The sequence below is a fragment of the Eubalaena glacialis genome, chromosome 5, assembly GCF_028564815.1.
Source record: "Eubalaena glacialis isolate mEubGla1 chromosome 5, mEubGla1.1.hap2.+ XY, whole genome shotgun sequence".
In the NCBI taxonomy this organism is placed as follows: domain Eukaryota; kingdom Metazoa; phylum Chordata; class Mammalia; order Artiodactyla; family Balaenidae; genus Eubalaena; species Eubalaena glacialis.
Genome location: NC_083720.1, coordinates 142,017,723 through 142,040,367, shown reverse-complemented (window position 1 = coordinate 142,040,367; position 22,645 = coordinate 142,017,723). Strand labels below are relative to the sequence as shown.

Sequence of the window (22,645 nt, the reverse complement as noted above, 5' to 3'; positions counted from 1 at the left end):
TTACAGGGATCCTCCCAGGCTGATCTTTAAGTGCTTTGATCTAGTACTTTCGATCTTCAATTTGACATGTTATTTCTTTTCAAGATGCTTTCGCTGGAAAACCTCCCTTTAACACAGAAAATGTGGAAGTTTAAGCTTACAACAATTTTTAGGTTTATTTTTTTTTCAAGTTTAAGAAGTACTTATTCATCAATTTAAGCATTGTCATTTCTTCTCCTAAATTAAATACTTTATTCATGCTGATGAAAGTTAGAGTTTTATCAGCAAATGATCTGGCAGAATGTAACTGTTAATCACAATGAAAGTGTTGTGTTAGATTAAAATTTATGCTTATAAATATAAAAGTATGAAACACTACTGAATATATAGGTTCTTTATTTAAGAGAAAGCCCTCGCACAGAAACGAAGACCCAACACAGCCAAAAATAAAAATTAATTAATTAATTAATTAATTATTTTAAAAAAAGAAAGTGTTGTGTTAGATTAGAATTTATGCTTATAAATATAAAAGTATGAAACACTACTGAATATATAGGTTCTTTATTTAAAGCAACAATAACAACTTCTCATCCAAATAGCTAAGTGATCTGTGCTATTTAGAGACAGTATGAAGGATGGCTTCGAGATTATGAGACTGTTGAAGTAGACTAGCTGAAGTAGTGCAGGCCTGAAAAACATTAACCACTACAACAGCAAAAATGGAAGTAAGAATGGAAAAGAGAGAGTGATTGGAAGTGTACACGGTAGGACTTAGCACCTGAGTGGGTGTTATATACAGAAAATATATTAATATGTAACAGTGGTTTCCTACTGTATATAATGTGTTCATAATTAACAGTACATCCTGAACATCTATTTAGTCATTTAGGCGTTCTTCTGCAGCATTATTTACTATATAAATCTTTATAAGTCTATATAAGAATCCGTATTATAAGTGGGTATACATATATATAATTTGCTTGCCAAATTTCCTATTATTATATATTTATAAAATTGTGAAAAATCATTCTAGTCATTCAATCTTTGTGCACATCCGTGGTTATTTTCTTAAGAAATTATTGTAGGTATGCAGCTTCTGAGTTAAATGATATGTATATGTACAGTTCAAAGACTTTTGATACTTTCAGCCAAACACTGTAGCATATTACATATTTACACATTTTTAACAACTAAAATTACATAAATTTCCATAGAATTTTAAAGGATTTATTTAGAAAATAATAATAACTTAATAACATAATTATAGCTTTACATTCTGTGTTTCACTAGATAATTTGAGGACACTTTAACATACTCAGAGGAAATTGCTGGACGTAATGCATGACAACACTACAACACTTAAGAAGTACTGACTAAATCATTTGGACAAAATGCTGACTAAGTTATTTGAACAAAAGTGTGCTGAAAACCAGATTGAAAGTTAGCTCAGCCATTTAAGTGCATATTACTGGTGTTTATAAAGGTATAAAATTATACTATGTAATATAGTGAGGCTATTAGAATACTTTAAAATACAGCAGCAAAACTTTTATATACCTAACTATAAAGGAAGGCTGTGTTGTTCAAAATGATAATTGCGGGGGAAAATTCAACAGCTCTGTAAAGAGAACAGAGAACAAAAGAAGAAAGCAGCTGATCAAAATTTACCTAAAATAGCTCATCTAATCATTACAATTTTAAAAATTTCGTTTGTAAGGAAAAAACATCAAATAATCTTCAAGTTATTACTTCCAGAGCCACCAAAGATTATTAGGCAGAAGAGAACTCTAAAAGGTGTTGTGCAGAGTTGTATTAAACCACAAAAATGAATGTCAGTGATTAATTTGATTCACTTGGATTTCATTATTTATCTACAGTTCTCCAATATTTTCTAAAGGATCTGTCTGCTGAAAAGTTCATTCCATATTAGAGTGAGAATAAGTTTGTATCATGAGCAACATGATAAAAGAAACTTCTTAAAAAGTTGCAGAAAATTGCACAAGAACTTAGTCATATGGCTATAATTAATATTAATAACAATTCCTCAGATAATATCGTCACATAAAAATCTCCCAGCATGTTTCTTTTCAAATAGCAGCCTGAATTCTTAAGCAATTTCAGGGGTCTCTTGTGTATTGCCATATGTGCATAGAAGAAATTTCTAAGTCTGTGAAACTTGGAAGAAGCAAAAAATATTTTTTTTCTATTTTCAATAAACCTATGCAGAGAACCAAGGTGAATGAATGTCTCCAGGAAAAAAGGGAAACAGAAGAGTAACTCATCATTTTGTTTGTATGTAAAACTTATACATTAAAGTTTTATTCACCTGCATATAACCTACTGTGTCTAAGGTTAGTTACAAAGTTATTTGTCAAAGCAATTTTAAAAGAAAAATAATAGATATTTATAATTTTAATAATTGTGCTCATAATTTTTTACTGATACAATAAAAAGTTTATACATCACCATTAAAATAGAGAAGTGACAAAAGCACTTGCTGAGTTATCCAAACAATGGAGTTAATTATATAGGATCACAGCCCACCTTCCAGCAAAGTTTGAGGAAAGAGATCTTCACCTTCCTATTTTCTCTATTATTTGTTCATCATTAGAATCTCTTGTCTTTGCATTATCACCTCCCTGATATGTTACATATTCCAAAGTCTTCTGTTAATTATACTGGTTATGTTTTAAGTTGATTGCTTCCTACCATCATCTAAAAAAGTATCTTGGTCTTAGTAAATTATTTCCAAGACAAAATAAGGAGGATTTTTTCCTAATTCTTATAGATATTTAAACTCTTATTCATTTATTTTAATTTTGTTTGCTTAAATCTGTCCTAATTTTTTAGCCTTGTCAGCCCATGATAAATCTGTTCATTCTTACCACTGAGGAGAACAAAGGGAGAAAATGAAGTGGCAGTAATAAATCAGAACCCTAGATGGAAGAAATGTACTTGGAGGAAGAGACACCATGATTCTTGGGATCTAGCTTCCTAGAGTCTCTGACATGGGTCACTCCCTGCCTGGTCTTTTCCCTTGTCTGTGAGAGCCTGTGAGCATGAATCATCTGTTCCTACTCTATGATCTTGACCTTGGCTAAGGAAACCCAGTCAGCTTTCCTAAACATTTCATAAAACTGTGGTGAAGATTACATAAGAAAATGCTTATAAACTCTTAACACAGTGCCTAGTGCATTAGTAATACTCAACAAATAGAGGCTTTTATTACTTTTTTCCTGACCTTTGTTTTATAATCTCTTACTTCCTGATTTTGGCTTGAGCTTAATAAGGTTTTTGTTTATTTTGTTTTGTTTTGCAACTTCACCCTGACCCCTTTCCTTCTTGATCCCCCTTCCTACTTTGTTACATCCATGGTTTTGATTTACCACTGGAGCCCAGCAATTTGAACATGTTTTCTGATTTTTCCATTGCTCATCAATGCAACCCAAGTCCCTGACTCAGTGACTGCAGGGACTCTAGATTAAAAATGCCTTTAGAACTTCCTAGAAAATCTAGAAACCACACCCGAATAGCTCATTAAAAAAAGAGGAGGAGTAAGACGAGGAGATAGTCTTTTAAGTAATATAGTTAAACTTCATGTGGAACTCTGAAATGCATTCAGCTTATGCATTTGCATTCACAAACAAACACAGAAATCCATTAACTTTCTTCATACACATTTGCTTATTCAATCAGCAGTGTTGTGGAAATTACTACGATATGAATTATTTTGTGTTCTTCAATTACAGATCTGTATTACTTACTGAAATCTATCTGAATTTATAGAGCCCATATACTGAATAAATGTCTTTATTTTATCTCAATAAATTTTCTGTAACACCAGCACACCAAAATCTCATTCCTTTAGCCATTTCCCAACCTATTATTCAAAATAATATACTGAAAAGAAAGTGGAGAAAAATTTATTTTTCTTTTCTGCTCCTTAAGATATCCTCCTAATAGTTTAAGACTAAGAACTCTGGAAAACAGGCTAAATAAGTTCAAAATTGAGAAGACCACTATTGTTTTTGAAAGACTGAATTCATAATGTTAAATGATTTCCTTCTCTATCAAATTGTAAGTCTTACTATATAGTCAATAAATGAGTTATAATTTAAAACTAATCTCCAATGGTCATTAATAGGTTACTAGGTCTGAATGGCATTTTGGAGCTTTAAAATGTGTTTTAGACTTAGACATGGCTCTCTTACCATTATTAAAATTGATTGAATATGCATTGGTCTTTTCTGACCTTGTGGAAATAATGGTGCACATATGCATAAGGCCCTAGTTTAGGAACTAATCTTAGAAATTCCAGAGGTAATTAAAAACTTCATGAGATCTATTTTACTTTTGATTTCTGTTGACAACTGCTGCTTACCTTTTGAACTTAAATGCTTGTGAGACTGGTAAAATGGGTACAGTTTTCCTCAGAACCACTGATTGATTGAACCCCTGAAAAATGGGATTGATAATGGCCCTAGAATTTATATAGTGGTTTTATACAGTGGCTAAGGCCCTGCTATAATTATTTTAAAGCATTAAAAGCTAATACATCACTACAGAGTGGCAGGCCTGACTCAACTGCCATCTTGTTTCATGCTCTTTGACAAATGACTAGTCATCCAGACAACATTTCCTCTTTAAGCACCTTTCCCAGCCCTCATTTCATTACCAAGTCTGTGGTGAAATCAGTAGATAACAAGAAAAATAGTACATTTTTGAGGCCTCCAGAAAATGGTGTTTGGTGTATATACTATAAAATGATATATATTTAAAGAATCATGATATATTCCTTATTCAAATCATGCACTATGTTCCTGTTTTTTGGTTTTTTGGTTTTTTCCTTTTTGCTGAGCAGATAGGCAATTGATATACATTGATGTATTAAAAATAGTAACAAAGCCCCTGAAGTATCAATCAAATAATTTAGTAAACAAAAAATAAACCAAAAGTACATGAAGCCAAATGTGGTAGACATGAGAAAAACAAAGGGGTGACATACAAATTGACTTTAAAATTTTTAGTTCATCCCTGAACAAAACTACCTAAAAGTTTTCTGAAGATTTTGAGGGTTTTGTTTGGATATCTTTCACCTTTTTTATACTGAATTAGTAAAACCTCAAATATTTTAATTTTGTGATATCAGATTTAAAAAATCCTGTGTACTGTACACTTAAATCTTTTACCAAAATCTTGGACTTATACTCTTGAGCCTTACAAGCAAAACGTACTAGCATATCTAAAGACAAATCAGGAGAGAAAAAATGAGACTGTTTGTTTTCTCCTCTTATTTTTTTTAACAAGATCTCTAAAATAGCACAATGGAATAGATATAATAAGAGTATGAATACAGAGGCTGAAGATATTTCTAAGAGCACCTCCTAAACAAATTATGTGTGCTTTTTGTAAAACAACTATAGAAAGCATACAAGTGTTGGGAAATATTCTGGGAGTCAGTGAAGGTTTGAGATACATTTCTCCATAGTTGTTGAAATTTCGTTGTGACATCATTGTTCTGAAGATGCAAAGTCTTATTTTTATTATTAAAATTTACAAGGTCCTTTTGATAGATACTGAGAAAGGAAACAGAAAAAGAGGAAAGCAAACACATTTTTTTGTCACATATAAAAATGGCAGGAAATTCAAGGAAGATGTGTGCCTGCCCATCCACTGTGGTTTGTGCTAAAGCTGCTTTCGTAAACCATTAGTTAGTACCATAAAATATAGATCTATGAATTAGCGGAAATCTCAGCAAACAGCCATATATACTACCAAACCTTCCAACTAAACTGGTCTATTTCAAACATTTAGAAGCGCCTTTATTAAAAAAAAATCTCATAAAAAGTAGAAAAAAGAACCTCTAATTTCAATGTCATTTCAAAATCGCTGAAAGATTTAGTACAATTCATGCGTCTTATGATCATTTTTCCAATATAATTGAATACAAAACAATTAGTGCAGAAGGGAAAAATAAAGCCTTGATTAAATGAGAAAGGATTTGCAACAAGCGTTTCTACATACCATCACTGCCATTATCCTTGGAGATATGAAAGTAAACCAGTTTGTGGCGGAGAATCATGGTAAACACCATATATATTGCTGATCCATGTTCTTAATGTTGTACTTAGGGGAGCTTATATTTCAATGGAACACTAACCTCAAGATCCTTGACTATTACTTGAGGTACAACTTGTGTAAAACCATAATGTAGTCTGTCTTACAAACTGAGAACCTGAAATCCCCTTTTAATTGAAATACTAACATCTCAAATGCTTTAATTTTGTAATATCAGATAGGAAAATTGACGTTCAATTGGCTGTTTTTTTATCCCTAGCTCATTAGAAACAGTGAGAATTTTATATGGGCTGGAATAGTGAAAACATTGTGAAATTAAAAAGCTGCCACTATTACTTTTTAAGTGTACTGTAATTCAACTTAGTTCTACTGTAAGTCATAGCAGTCCGTATTTCGAACTTAAGTTAAAATCAGCATATAAGGTTTATGTTGTATAACCAGCAACCATTTAATTTGATTGTAATTCATTTTTAATTTAACACTTTTCTAATGTATTCATCAGAAATATTCTATGGTACTGAGTTCAGTAAAATAAACTTAACTACTTGTGTTAAACCTGAAGTTTCAAGAATTATAAAGATTATCTCCTTCTGTAGAAATTTCTAATGTTGAAATCACATTCTTTTTTTTTTATTTGATGACAAGAACATTCTTATTTCAGGTAAGTATGTGTAGATGGCATTTGTATATGTAAAAGCAATGATGAAATATGTTAAAATTTATTATTTAGCTGATGTAGAACTCTTCAAAACAGAAGTGTATAAATAATGTTAGAGTTGGAAAGAAGGTACTACTATTTATAAGCAGCTTTACATGTATTATAATTACCGTGGAAATGTAAATAATAAATTAGAGAAGTCTTCCTATGTATAGGAAATTGACACTTCAATTACATGAGCTAATGCCTTCTAGCCTACTTTTGTTTATCTGAAAATAGATTTATTAGCCAGTCCAGAACAATATTTTGTCATTCAACTGCAATGTCAACACTTCAGGAAGACATATGTTAGCTGTAGAGGAGTAACATTACCTATCCCTATTCAATAAATAATGTTATAAAGTGTATCTGAAAATTGTTAACACTTGTATGACATAACAAAATTCATTTTTCACCAAATAACTTCTCTTCATGGATTCCATCAAAAAGAAGATGTGTATTGCAATGTGATATATGATGATGAAAATGTCTGCATTTCCAAAATAAGATACCAAAGTAAGCTACAGTGTATCTGACTGTGAAAATATTATTCAGCCAGTGAAAATGTAATAAGTAGAATACAAAAGTGTAAGTGTGGCATGACAATTAGATTAAAAATTACTCAAGAAAAATGTCAAAGAAAAAACATATAAAAAATGCTAACCTGGCCTCCTCTTCAGTATTGGGTTTTTGGATCTGTAAACTATATAAGTTCTAGGAACTGTGGCTCCAAATTCCCACTCATCAGTTGAGACTAGGTTTTCTGCCCTCAGATCTAGAATTGTTTTGTCCATACATATCAAGAAGCACCTTAGTAGGCTGCCTATCTATTCCATATTTAGGAACCCTGTGATGAGCTATCGCTATAGGTCTGTGAAGGTCAATACACATTAATTACCATTCACAACACACCATGCATACTATGGTAATTTCACCTTGTCTCTGATAGCTGAACAACTACACTTAGCCTTTATCAACCTGCACCCATTTTAATATCAAGAAGTCCAATTTCATTGCAGTATTCCAATGTCATCTCAGGCCAACAGAGAATAAGCACGTAGAACTCTTCAGAGATGCTTGTGTTCTACCCCCTCCGGTGCATTTCTTAATGTCTTTGTGTAGGGAGCGTTCCTCTAAATACTAGTCAGGGAGGTGAACAGCTTGTTCAGAACAGATTCATTCCAGCATTTCCCCCTCCCTGAATCTCTACAGTATACCAGAGATGTTGTGTATAGGTTACCTTCAAAATCCATTCATTATTCGTCCATCCTTCAATTAGCCAATCTAACAAACTATTACCACCACTCCACAAGTATCAAATCAACACATTAAATAACAAATTCCAGATCATTACCACTCATGACAATATATTTGTCCTAATCAATACTTACATTGTATCCTATGTGGTATGAAACTTTTATAAGCAGGCTTTATATTTCTCTAACTGAGTTATGTTGAGATCTAAGTTGTAGCCTGGAGGCAGCGAGGGGTGACGTGGGTGAATCCAGGAGAGAACTCTGATTCCCCAGGTCCAGTCACTGAGAAGCATTTGTGCTGGGGAAGGCTGATTCCCTCAGAAGGGGTGGTTGCTTCCAATACTAAGGAGTTTCAGAGAGATTTGGAAGGTCGAATTTCTCATCAGTGCCCTTCCCTTACCATGAGAGACCACATAGGACAGAAGATTTAATTGGTGATTGAATTGTTTTTCCTTACAGTCAAGCCTTAATCTTGTCCTCAGTCATATCTGCCCTGAAACTATACAATTTAAGAGACTCCTTCAAAGCTGCCATCAAGCCTCTCAAATTTTCCCTGTTTCTGAGTTTGGTATTCATTGCCCTCAATGTCTCCTTTAACTTTTGTTTTATTTGAAGACTTCAGAGCAGTTAGCTAAAACTACAATCTTTAAAATCACTGTTATTGCCCCAGCCACTTGGTCTCCCAAGGCCTTGCATTCCACATGTCCTTCATCCCATGCCAACACTGGTAGTAACTGAATGATTATAATGTAACCAGAAGCTGTGGCTTGCCAGTGTTCCATTTCCCACCAATAAGCACTACACAGACATGTGAGCAATTCAATCCCAGAATCCCATTTTTGTGTTTCTGTTTCATGGGACCTTACATTCTACCAGACAGGACATAGATGGTGCATTCTGTCTGGGACACTGTGGAAAGATTACTAAAAGGACTCTTTACAATGATGTGGATGGAGTTTTGAGAAAGTAACAAAAGTTGGTACAGTACCTGTTAGTTACAGAAGGAGCTATTATCACTCTTGGGCCTAAAGGGGCAAAGAAAGGGAATAGTTACTAGAACCAGAAGAGAGAGTTATATGAGAGGGCTGTCCAAAAGGACTGTGGCCTTGAGTAGGGGGAAGCAGTCATTGTATCTTAGAGTCATTTGAAGTAACTTTTATCTGTGCCATTATGTCACTAACTTGATATACTCTCAAGTTCATTTTTATCTTTTTTTTCAATTTGCTCTTTTTAAAATTTAATATTCTTTCTAATTATGTGAAACATTTAACTGTTCCAAATTTTAAACTAAATAACAAAGTCAGCCACAGAAATCTTAATTCATTCTTTGTCCCTTTTACTCTACTACCCCCCACTCTCCATGTGTATATACTTTTGGTTTATTTTCCTATTGCTTTATTCTGAAAATATAAGCACATTCCCCCCTCCTTTTTTACCCTAACGTACACCCTATAAACTGTTTTGTACCTTCTTTTCTCTGGAAGTTCCTTGAAATTGCTTTAATTTTCTAAATTAGATTTCATGATCATCTTCTGAGAGTGAGAATGGGAGTGTGGAATTTGTGGTATGAGAAGACAGAGGAACACTGGAATAATTAATTGTCTAAGAGAGTGGAGGAGAGAATTTCTAGGAAAATGTAATATGACTCTGAGGCTGCGTTAAAGACTCATTTGAAGTTTGTGGACATGAATTTAAAATGAGTTGCACAGGTGTAAGTTATTCCACAGTTAGCGTAAAGAAAAAATTGAATTTGACTCAGTTTGGCCTCTGCTGAGAGGATTTCAAGGGAGTTGAGGATAAATGCAGTGTTGATTTTAACAAATCATTGGATTTAAGGTAGGTAAGAGGAAAGTACATCTAATAGGAATGGGGATGGATAGTGAAAAGGTGGTAGGGTCAATAGATCTTAGATATTGGTGGGACTGTAGACTTGATGGGGGGAGGAAGCTGAAAAGATGAAAGTGTGGAATGTTTGAAATTGAGATTATAGAGGGGTCAGAGTTATTGTTAATAAAGGTATGTTCAGTAATATAAAAGCAGTGCCATTTGCATTAAATAGAAAATAACCATACTAATAATATAAATGAAATATAATATTATTAAATTCTAATTAGTTTCTGTTGCCTGCCAAAGGGAGTTTGAGATTTGCCTTCCCTTTATAAAAATAGATTCAAAATTTTAAACAGACTTATTACCAGCAAACTGAGGCTTTGTTCTTGCCATTGTAAGAAAATACTGAAAGATAATTGTAAATGGAATAACTCCTTACCAGAACACAATATGTTTTTGTGCTATCCCCCTCTACCACCTAAAGCCATCTGTTGTACCGGTGACAAGCATGCCACATTGAAAGCCTGCCCTACTCAGACAGTGGACATACTAACTTGTGGCCGACTGTGAAGCTTATGTGTGTCTCACATGCTCCTCCTTCTTACCTCCATACCCTCCACCAAAAGAAAAAATATTAAAGCGTTTACAACTCTAGTCACAGCCAGGCTCTCAATTTGACTATTTATGAATGAACTTCAAGGAACAGATTAATACATAAATATGACTGACATACCTTGTGCATTTAGGAGATATGTACATTATCACCCATCCTTAAATGTATCAATAGAACATTGCCTTGGCAGTGGCTAATTGCCAACATTATCCTTCTTCATATTTTCTAAATTGTGATTTTGTAAGTATAAAATGTTCTAATATTTACCGACACACCAATTGACCAGCTTACTTGAACATATTCATTCATCCCTAATATGGGAAATTTTCTATTTGCTATAAGTGTCTTTAGCCATTTTGCTAGTAACCTAGCTTCAATAAGGATCTAATTCCTGAAAGAGGAATGTTTATAAGGAAAGGGAATAATGAATTTTCTTCTATTTTTTTCTTAATCATACTTCATAAAATAATTACACGGTCCCAGATTATATGAGAAACACTTTGTGAGTTATTAAACCTATGAGAAGATGATTTACCAAGCAACGAAATTGGAGAATCTTAAACAATTACTTTTCTATATTTTCAGACAAACACAAAAATGCATATATACTCACACAGAATGAGACTTAGAGCAACAAGTTTTTGCCTGACTCAGGTGAAATTATCAAGTTCTATAATCTTGCCTGAGGGAAAAACATTATTTTACTTCTTTAACAACCTTTATAAATAAGATAATATATACAGTAGTAAAGTTGATGTACTTTTTGAGGTGGCAAACCAGTCACATCAAAATGCAAATCTGTGTCAAGAATATTTCTCTTACTGCAGAAGGGTCACTTTGAAAAAATACAAATTCTACGTGCTTCTGCAGACTGATATTGGGGGACTTCAAACTCACCAGGGATTATAAGAATCAAAATGCCCAGCTCTAGAGTCAGACCTTTGCACACCCTGAAATGTCAGGAATGGCCAGCCTAATTTCTGCCATGCTTTTAGCAATGTGGGGCTGTGTTTTTAATTTAACAGGTAATTTTTTGTCTTTTACCTGTCTTCTAGCATCCAGAATCTATGAAAATACAATTTTTTTTTCAAATTGTGGATACAGAAAAACAAAACAGAGGAAGGGGAAAAAATGGTCTTTATTAAACTCACCCTTCTCTCTTTTTACTTCTTTTATTTAGGGCTTGTTTTTAATTGTGAGATACAATTTAAGTACAGAAAAGTGCACAAAACTTAAAAGTGCAGCTCAATGAATTACCAGCAATGGAACACCAGTGTAATTGCCACCCAGGAAAAGATAGAACATTACTCATGACACAGCCCCCATTTCCCCACCTCAACCATTAGTCTATATCCCCAAAGGTAACCACTCATGAGATTATCAACACTACCATTCATGTTGCCTGTTTTAGAGCAATTATCATACAGTGTGCATTCTTTTACTCAAAAATTTAGTTTGTGAAATCCATTCATGGTGTTATATATAACTGAAATCTGTTCATTTTCATTGCTATATAATATCCCACTATATGAATACATATGTGTGTGTGTGTATATATATATATATATATATATACCATACTTTATACACTCTATCCTCAAAGAGTGTTTAGGCTATTTCCAGTTTGAGGCTATTATGAATAATGTTGCTATGGAGATTCCTGTTCATGTCTCGGTGTACACATTTTCCTCTTTGAGGTATGTACCTGAGTGGAATTGCTGAGTCCTAAGGTATGTGTATGGTAGTTTTCAGAGATGCTGCCAAATTGTTTGTCAAAGTGATTGAACCAGTTTATAATCTCATCAACAGGTTACTAGGATTCTAGTCACTCTACACCCTTGCCAACACTTGATATTGTATATTTCCTTATTTCAATTATTCTGTTGGCTATGTAGTGGTATTTCATTTTTCTTTTAGTTTGTGTACCCCTCATAACTAATGAGGTTGCCACCTTTTCACATATTTAATGGGCATTTGGTATCTTCTTTTGTGAAACCTCTTGCCCATTTTTCTAGTTATTGTCTGTTTTATTGTTATTGATTTATAGAAGTTAATATACATCGATGAAATTTTTGTTAGATATGAGTATTGAAAATATGTTCTACTGTGGCTTGTCTTTACTTCCTTAATGGTGGGTTTTGAACTACAAAGTATTACCATAGTCAAATTTATCAATCTTTTCTTTTTTTATCCTCATTTTGAAATAAATTTATTGAGATATATTTGACTGATAAAAATTGTACTAAGATTTACAACTTGATGTTTTAATATTTGTATACACTGTGAAAAGATCACCATAATCAAGCTAAATAATTTGTCTATAACCTCTTCCTAATTATAGTATGTGTGTTGAGAAGATTTAATTCAAGATCTATCCTCTTAGCAAGTGTCAAGTATATGATACAGTTTTGCTAACTATTGTCACCATGCTGTACATTAGGTCTCTAGAACTTATTCATAGTGCATAAATGAAACTTTGCACCCTTGGACCAACATCTCATTTCCCCCATACCTCCCACCCCAGCCCCTGACCACCACCATTCTATTCTCTGCTTCTATGAATTTGATTATTTTAGATTGCACATGTAAGTGAAATCATGCAGCATTTGTTTTTCTGTGGCTGGCTTATTTCACTCAACATAATTTTCTCATGGTGCATCCATGTTGTCACATATGGCAGGATTTTCGTTTTTGTGGATGAATAATATTCGTGTGTGTGTGTGTGTGTTCTACTGTGGCTTGTCTTTAAATACATATCACATTTTATTTATCCATGCATCTACTGATGAACATTTAAGTTGTTTCCATATCTTGGCAGTTGTGAATAATGCTGCAGTGAACATGGGAGTGCAGTTCTCTCTTTGAGATGCATATTTCATTTCCTTCAGATATATACTCAGAAGTAGAATTGCTGGTTCACATGGCAGTTCAATTTTAATTTTTTGAGGAACCTCCATAGGTTTTGCATAGTGGCTGCACAAATTTACATTTGCACCAAAAGCATACAAGGGTTCCCTTTTTTCCACATCCTCACCAAAGCATATTTTCTCTCTCTCTCTTTTTTTTTTAATAAAACCCATCTTAACAGGTGGAAGCAATATATCATAGTGGGTTTGATTTGCATTTCACTAATAATTAGTGATGTTGGATATATTTTCATGTGCCTGTGTGCCATCAGTATATCTTCTTTGGAAAAAATATCCAGATCCTCTGCCCATTTTTTTTTTTATTTAAAATCTTTATTGGAGTATAATTGCTTTACAGTGTTGTGTTAGTTTCTGCTGTATAAAAAAGTATATCAGCTATATGTATACATATATCCTCTTATCCCCTCCCTCTTGCATCTCCCTCCCACCCTCCCTATCCCACGTCTCTAGGTGGTCACGAAGCACCGAGCTGATCTCCCTATGCTATGCGGCTGCTTCCCACTAGCTATCTATTTTACACTGAGTAGTGTATATATGTCAATGCTACTCTCTCACTTCGTCCCAGCTTACCTTCCCCCTCCCCGTGTCCTCAAGTCCATTCTCTATGTCTGCATCTTTATTCCTGTCCTGCCCCTAGGTTCATCAGAACCATTTTTGTTTTTAGATTCCATATATATGTGTTAGCATACAGTATTTGTTTTTCTCTTTCTGACTTACTTCACCCTGTATGACAGACTCTAGGTCCATCCACCTCACTACAAATAACTCAATTTCGTTTCTTTTTATGGATGAGTAATACTCCATTGTATATATGTGCCACATCTTCTTTATCCATTCATCTGTCAGTGGACACTTAGGTTACTTCCATGTCCTGGCTATTGTAAATAGTGCTGCAGTGAATATTGTGGTACATGACTCTTTTTGAATTATGGTTTTCTCAGGGTATATGCCCAGTAGTGGGATTACTGGGTCATATGGTAGTTCTATTTCAAGTTTTTTAAGGAACCTCCATACTGTTATCCATAGTGGCTGCATCAATTTACATTCCCACCAACAGTGCAAGAGGGTTCCCTTTTCTCCACACCCTTTCCAGCATTTATTGTGTGTAGATTTTTTGATGGTGGCCATTCTGACCGGTGTGAGGTGATACCTCATTGTAGTTTTGATTTGCATTTCTCTAATGATTAGTGATGTTGAGCATCCTTTCATATGTTTCTTGGCAATCTGCATATCTCCTTTGGAGAAATGTCTATTTAGGTCTTCTGCCAATTTTTGGATTGGGTTCTTTGGTGTTTTGATATTGAGCTGCATGAGCTGCTTATATATTTTGGAGATTAATCCTTTGTCAGTTGCTTCGTTTGCAAATATTTTCTCCCATTCTGAGGGCCGTCTTTTCGTCGTGTTTATGGTTTCCTTTCCTGTGTAAAAGATTTTTAAGTTTCATTAGGTCCCATTTGTTTATTTTTGTTTTTATTTCCATTTCTCTAGGAGGTAGGTCAAAAAGGATCTTGCTGTGATTTATGTCATGCAGTGTTTGTTCTGCCTAGGTTTTCCTCTAAGAGTTTTATAGTGTTTGGCCTTACATTTAGGTCTTTAATCCATTTGGAGTTTATTTTTGTGTATGGTGTGGGAGAGTGTTCTAATATCATTCTTTTACATGTAGCTGTCCAGTTTTCCCAGCACCACTTATTGAAGAGGCTGTCTTTTCTCCATTGTATATTCCTGCCTCCTTTATCAAAGATAAGGTTACCACATGTGTGTGGGTTTATCTCTGGGCTTTCTATCCTTTACCATTGATCTGTATTTCTGTTTTTTTGCCAGTACCATACTGTTTTGATTACTGTAGCTTTGTAGTATAGTCTGAATCCAGGCGCCTGATTCCTCCAGCTCCATTTTTCTTTCTCAAGATTGCTTTGGCTATTCAGGGTCTTTTGTGTTTCCATACAAATTGTGAAATTTTTTGTTCTAGTTCTGTGAAAAATGCCTTTGGTAGTTTGAAAGGGATTGCATTGAATCTGTAGATTGCTTTGGGAAGTAGAGTCATTTTCACAATGTTGATTCTTCCAATCCAAGAAATGGTATATCTCTCCCTCTGTTTGTATCATCTTTAATTTCTTTCCTCAGTGTCTTATAGTTTTCTGCATACAGGTGTTTTGTCTCCTTAGGTAGGTTTATTCCTAGGTATTTTATTCTTTTTGTTGCAGTGGTAAATGGGAGTGTTTCCTTAATTTCTCTTTCAGATTTTTCATCATTAGTGTATAGGAATGCCAGAGATTTCTGTGCATTAATTTTGTATCCTGCTACTTTACCAAATTCATTGATTACCTCTAGTAGTTTTCTGATAGAGTCTTTAGGATTCTCTATGTATAGTATCATGTCATCTGCAAACAGTGACAGCTTTTCTTCTTCATTTCTGATTTGGATTCCTTTTATTTCTTTTTCTTCTCTGATTGCTGTGTCTAATACTTGCAAAACTATGTTGAATAATAGTGGTGAGAGTGGGCATCCGTGTCTTGTTCCTGATTTTAGAGGAAATGGTTTCAGTTTTCACCATTGAGAAAGATGTTGGCTGTGGGTTTGTCATATATGGCCTTTATTATGTTGAGGTAAGTTCCCTCTATGCCTACTTTCTGAAAAGTTTTTATCATAAAGTGGTGTTGAATTTTGTCAAAAGCTTTTCTGCATCTATTGAGATGATCATATGGTTTTTATCCTTCACTTTGTTAATATGGTGTATCACATTGATTGGTTTGTGTATATTGAAGAATCCTTGCATTCCTGGGATAAACCCCACTTGATCATGGTGTATGATCCTTTTAATATGTTGTTGGAGTCTGTTTGCTAGTATTTTGTAGAGGATTTTTGCATCTACATTCATCAGTGGTATTGGTCTGTAGTTGTCTTTTTTGTGACATCTTTTCTGGTTTTGGCATCAGGGTGATGGTGGCCTCGCAGAATGAGTTTTGGAGTGTTCCTTCCTCTGCTATGTTTTGGAAGAGTTTGAGAAGGATAGGTATTAGCTCTTCTCTAAATGTTTGGTAGAATTTGCCTGTGACGCCATCTGGTCCTGGGCTTTTGTTTGTTGGAAGATTTTTAATTACAGTTTCAATTTCAGTGCTTGTGATTGGTCTGTTCATATTTTCTATTTCTTCCTGGTTCAGTCTCGGAAGGTTGTGCTTTTCTAAGAATTTGTCCATTTCTTCCAACTTTTCCATTTTATTGGCATATAGTTGCTTTTAGTAATCCGTGATGATCCTTTGTATTTCTGAAGGGTCAGTTGTTACCTCTCCTTTTACATTTCTAATCCTGTTGATCTTAGTCTTCTCCCTTTTTTTCGTGATGAGTCTGGCTAATGGTTTATCAATTTTGTTTATCTTCTTAAAGAACCAGCTTTTCGTTTTATTGATCTTTGCTAATGTTTCCTTCATTTCTTTTTCTTTTATTGCTGATCTGATCTTTGTGATTTCTTTCCTTCTGCTAACTTTGTGGGTTTTTTGTTCTTCCTTCTCTAATTGCTTTAGGTGTAAGGTTAGGTTGTTTATTTGAGATGTTTCTTGTTTCTTGAGGTAGGATTGTATTGCTATAAACTTCCTCTTAGAACTGCTTTTGCTGCACCCCATAGGTTTTCAGTTGTCCTGTTTTCATTGTCATTTGTTTCTAGGTATATTTTTTATTTCCTCTTTGATTTCTTCAGTGATCTCTTGGTTATTTAGTAGTGTATCATTTAGCCTCCATGTGTTTGTATTTTTTACAGTTTTCTTCCCATAATTGATATCTAGTCTCATAGTGTTGTGGTCAGAAAAGATACTTGATACAATTTCAATTTTCTTAAATTTACCAGGGCTTGATTTCTGACCCAAGATATGATCTATCCTGGAGAATGTTCCATGAGCACTTGAGAAGAAAGTGTATTCTGTTGTTTTTGGATGGAATGTCTTATAAATATCAATTAAGTCCATCTTGTTTAATGTGTCATTTAAATATTGGGTTTCCTTCTTTATTTTCATTTTGGATGATCTGTCCATTGGTGAAAGTGGGGTGTTCAGGTCCCCTACTATTATTTTGTTACTGTCAATTTCCCCTTTAATGGCTGTTAGCATTTGCCTTATGTATTGAGGTGCTCCTATTTTGGGTGCATAAATATTTACAATTGTTATATCTTCTTGGATTGATCCCTTGATTATTATGTACTATCCTTCTTTGTCTCTTGGAATAGTCTATATTTTAAAGTCTAATTTGTCTCATATGAGAATTGCTACCCCAGCTTTCTTTTGATTTCCATTTTCATGGAATATCTTTTTCCATCCCCTCACTTTCAGTCTGTATGTGTCCCTAGGTCTGAAGTGGACCTCTTGTAGACAGCATATATATGGGTCTTGTTTTTGTATCCATTCAGCCAGTCTATGTCTTTTGGTTGGAGCATGTAATCCATTTACATTTTAGGCAATTATCGATATGTATGTTCCCCTTACCATTTTCTTAATTGTTTTGGGTTTGTTTTTGTAGGTCTTTTCCCTCTCTTGTGTTTCCTGACTAGAGAAGTTTGTTTAGCATTTGTTGTAAAGCTGGTTTAGTGGTGTTGAATTCTCTTAACTTTTGCTTGTCTGTAAAGATTTTAATTTCTCATTCGAATCTGAATGAGATCCTTGCTGGGTAGAGTAACCTTGGTTGTAGGTTTTTCCCTTTCATCAGTTTAAATATGTCCTGCCACTCCCTTCTGATTTGCAGAGTTTCTGCTGAAAGGTCAGGTGTTAACCTTATAGGGATTCCCTTGTATATTATTTGTTGTTTTTCCCTTGCTGATTTAATATTTTTTCTTTGTATTTAGTTTTTGATAGTTTGATTAATATGTGTCTTCACGTGTTTCTCTTGCATTTATCCTGTATGGGACTCTCTGTGCTTCCTGGACTTGATTGACTATTTCCTTTCCCATATTAGGGAAGTTTTCAACTATAATCTCTTCAAATATTTTCTCAGTCCCTTTCTTTTTCTCTTCTGGGACCCCTATAATTCAAATGTTGGTGTGTTTGATGTTGTCCCTGGGGTCTCTGAGACTGTCCTCAATTCTTTTCATTCTTTTTTCTTTATTCCGCTCTGCAGTAGTTATTTCCACTATTTTATCTTCCAGGGCACTTATCCGTTCTTCTGCCTCAGTTATTCTGCTATTGATTTCTTCTAGCAAATTTTGAATTTCATTTATTTTGTTGCTCATCATTGTTTGTTTTCTCTTTCGTTCTTCTAGGTCCTTGTTAAACGTTTCCTATATTTTCTCCATTCTATCTCCAAGATTTTGTATCATCTTTACTATCATTACTCTGAATTCTTTTTCAAGTAGACTGACTATTTCCTCTTCATTTTTTTGGTCTAGTGGGTTTTTACCTTGCTCCTTCATCTGCTGCGTATTTCTCTGTCTTCTCAATTCACTTAACTTACTATGTCTGGAGTCTCCTTTTCACAGGCTGTAGGTTCATAGTTCCCATAGTTTTTGGTGTCTGCCCCCAGTACCTAAGGTTGGTTCAGTGACTTGTGTAAGCTTCCTGCTGGAGGGGACTGGTGCCTGTGTTCTGGTGGGTGGGGCTGGATCTTGTCTTTCTGGTGGGCAGAGCCATGTTTGGTCATTTGTTTTGGGGTGTCTGTGATTTTAGACAGCGTCTCTGCTAATGGGTGGGGTTGTGTTCCAGTCTTACTAGTTTGGAATGGCGTGTCCAGCACTGGAGCTTGCTGGCTGTTGGGTGGAACTGGGTCTTAGCGTTGAGATGGAGATCTCTGCGAGAGTTCTCGCCAATTGATATTACTTGGAGCCAGGAGGTCTCTGGTGGACCAATGTCCTGAACTCGGCTCTCCCACCTCAGGTGCTCAGGCCTGACACCACGCTGGAGCCCCAAGAGCCTGTCAGCCACATGGCAGATTGCCAGTTTATTATGAAAGGCTATAACTCAGGAATGAACAGAAAGAAGTGATTCATAGGATAAGATGTGGGGAGAGAGCATGGTGCTTCCATGCCGTCTCCAGGTGCAACACTCTCCCAGCATCTCCATGTTCCCCAAGCCAGAAGTTCTCTCCTCTGCCCATTTTTTTAATCACATTGTTTGGGGTTTTTTTGTTGAGTTATCTGAGTCTCTGTATATTTTGGATACTAACCCCATATCCCTTTACTTTTAATATTTGATTTCTAAGTTCAGGTATCAAATAAAATGTCATATGTGATTTGTAAATGTCTTCTCCCATTCAATAGGTTGCCCTTTCATTTTGATGATAGCTTCCTTCACTGTGCAGAAGCTTTTTAGTTTGCTTTAGGCTCATTTTTTAATTTTTGCTTTTGTTTTCCTTGCCTTTGGAATCAGATCCACAAAAACACCTCTAAGGCTGATGTCAGTGAGGCTACAGCTTATGTTTTCTTCTATGAATTTCATGGTTGCAGGTCTTACATTCAAGTTTTTAATCCATTTTGAGTTAATTTTTGTGTATGGTGTATGATAGTGGTCTGGTTCTATCATACAAGGAAAAAACTTATAGTAAATATACAAAAGAAAATGAGAAAGGAATCTAACACAACACTAAAGGAAACCATGAAAATCCAAGGGAAGAGAGAAAAAGAAGAAATAGAGAGGAACTACGAAAACAGCCAGAAAACAATTAACAGAATGGCAATAAGAACATACCTATCAATAGTTACTGTAAATGTAAAGGGACTAAATTCGCCAAACAAAAGACTTAGAGTGACATGGATAAAAAACAAGACCCATTTATTTGCTGCCTTCAGTTACAAATCACAGAGAACTGTACATAAGATCCTCCTCTTTTATCCTTCTAATATCTGAAACATCTGTAACAATATGCCCTTTTAACTCCTATTATTGTATTTTTTTGTACCTTTACTTATTTTCTTGATCAGTCTCAAGAGCTTTTTATAGGTATTTTCAAAGGACCAAACTTCTGTTGGATCAACATTCTCTATTTTATTTTTTATCTAGTTTACTAATTTTTGCTCTTATATTTATTATGTCCCTCCTTCTATGTTCTTTGGGTTTAACTTGCCAGGTTTTTTTTAACTTCTTGAAATTGATGAATAGCTCATTGATTTTCAGACTTCTTATATAAGTTATGAATTTCCCTTTAAACACAAATTTAGCTACATCCTATCAGCTATCAAAACTTGTGAAATTTTGATATAGAGTATTTTTATTTTCATCAACTTAAAAATACCTTTTATTTCTCTTGTGATTTTTCTTTGACCCATGGCCCTAATAGAATTGTAATTGTTGATTTCCAAGCATATGAGGATTTTCTGGTTTTCTTAGTCCCACCCCCATTTGGCAAGGCCTGGGCCTTAATTTTTATAGCCACCTGACTTTGAAGGCTTTCAAAAGATTGCTCAACATCTCAGTTTCTTATCTTCCTGTTGTTAAATTGGCATTTATCCCTCACGAAAAAGCAGTCCTAAATACTAGTCACATTTCTGAGTTATCTTCTTCAGGATCTTGATCTAGTTTCTTACTGCTCCTTTAGCTCTCAAATGCATTATATATTCATTTTTTCTAGTTGCCATCAGTGGGAGGATTGTCTTGAATTACCAGAATTAGAAGTCAAGATTCCCTTTACTTTTAATATTTGATTTCTAAGTTCAGATATCAAATAAAATGTCATTTTATTTGGACTCCACAAGAATATTTGAATTTCCCAAGTTTCAGGCTTTATGCCACAGATGAAGAAAGCTCAACAAGTATTCTTTCTTATGGGTGATAACAACTCTAACCAAGGGTAAAGACTTCATGGACACAAACCTTCAATTAGCCTTTTCAGTCATGAATTTACTGTTCTACTTTTGTTATATTTATTAACATCTTTCAGTCTTTAGCTATCATCTTGTTCATATTTTATTATTATTTTTTCAATTAATCATTTTGTCTAGGAAGTCCCCATTTGGTTTAAAAATGAATATTTTATTGTGCTTTCATCTTTTAAAAGCTGAGTGAATATTTCCTTTGCTTTGAAGGAGAAAATATCCAAAATGCATTATAATTGCTTTTGAAAAAATGCGTTCCAGATATCAGAAGTTAGCCTATTCTGAGGATATTACATCAGGAAAATAGCTCAGGTCATACCCAAAGGGTATGTTTGTACTACACTGAAAGTTCAGAAATATTGCATAGTGAGAATTAATGGTTGGCATAAAAATCTGCCTGATATGATAATTAATTGAATCCTGTTAAGCCATTCACATATTGATGTACCTAGGCAAATGTAGTATTATATATCTCTTTAATTTATTTTTACTCTTAGCATAAACCTAATTTATTTTAAAAGGATTATTAACTCCATACAAAACATATATTCATTTAACAAATATTTACCCACCTAAAAGGGAGCAGGAACTGTTTCTATGTTAGAAACTGTACAATAAGGAAGAGGAAAAAAACAAAAATATATAAAATATATGATAAATTATGATTTTTAAAAAATACAGTGACTGAAAGAATGAGGTCATGGGAAATTATTTTAGATAGAATGGCAATACGTATTTGTGAGGAAGTATCATCTGAGGAGAAACTTAAATAAATTAAAAGGAAGGTCATTTTTAAATTAAAGAGCAGAGAATTCCAGGCATAAAAATTGCAAGTACAAAGACCCTAGGACAGAAATCAGTGTAACTCCATGCAAGAAATTGCAAGAAAGCCGTTGAGAGGGTGGAAAAATGTAAGTCAGGAAATTGACATGAGATCAGTTCATGTAGGACCTGACAGGCCTTGGTAGAGATTTGGGGTTGCTTTTTTTTTTCTCTGAGAGTGACAGGAATCCACTGGAAGTTTGGATCAGAGGAATATCACGATTTCATTTTCATTTTTAAAGAGCACCATGGAGATAGACTTAGGAGTGGTAGTGCATAGAATGTAAACAAGTAAACCATTTAAGTGGTTTAGTAGTACAGTCAAAAGAAGATGTGACAGCATGGGAAGTGAGGAGATGAGGTAGGATTTGGTATGTGGTTTGAAGATAAAGGTGACAGGACTTGCTACCAGATAGGATGTTGGAAAGTTTCTAAGTATTTGGTCTGAGAAATAGAGTGAAGAGTGGTGCTATTCCCTGAAATAGTGTAGACTGGGGTGTTAATTCAAGAGTGAAAATAAAGCGTTCTGATTCAGATGTGATAAATTTCAGATGCCCATTAAATTCCAAGTGGAAATTATGTAGGCGTTTATCTGTAGCTCCCTAGAGAGAGTAAAGCTTGAAATATAAATCTGAGAGCCATCAAAGTATACTGTAG

General features: G+C 34.4%; 1 protein-coding gene across 2 annotated transcripts in view; it reads left to right on the top strand.

Annotated features, from left to right (window-relative positions):
* Nucleotides 1–22,645, top strand: part of GRID2 (glutamate ionotropic receptor delta type subunit 2) — a 1,388,009-nt gene that overhangs the window by 1,114,158 nt on the left and 251,206 nt on the right. The gene's annotated exons all lie outside the window — the stretch shown is intronic.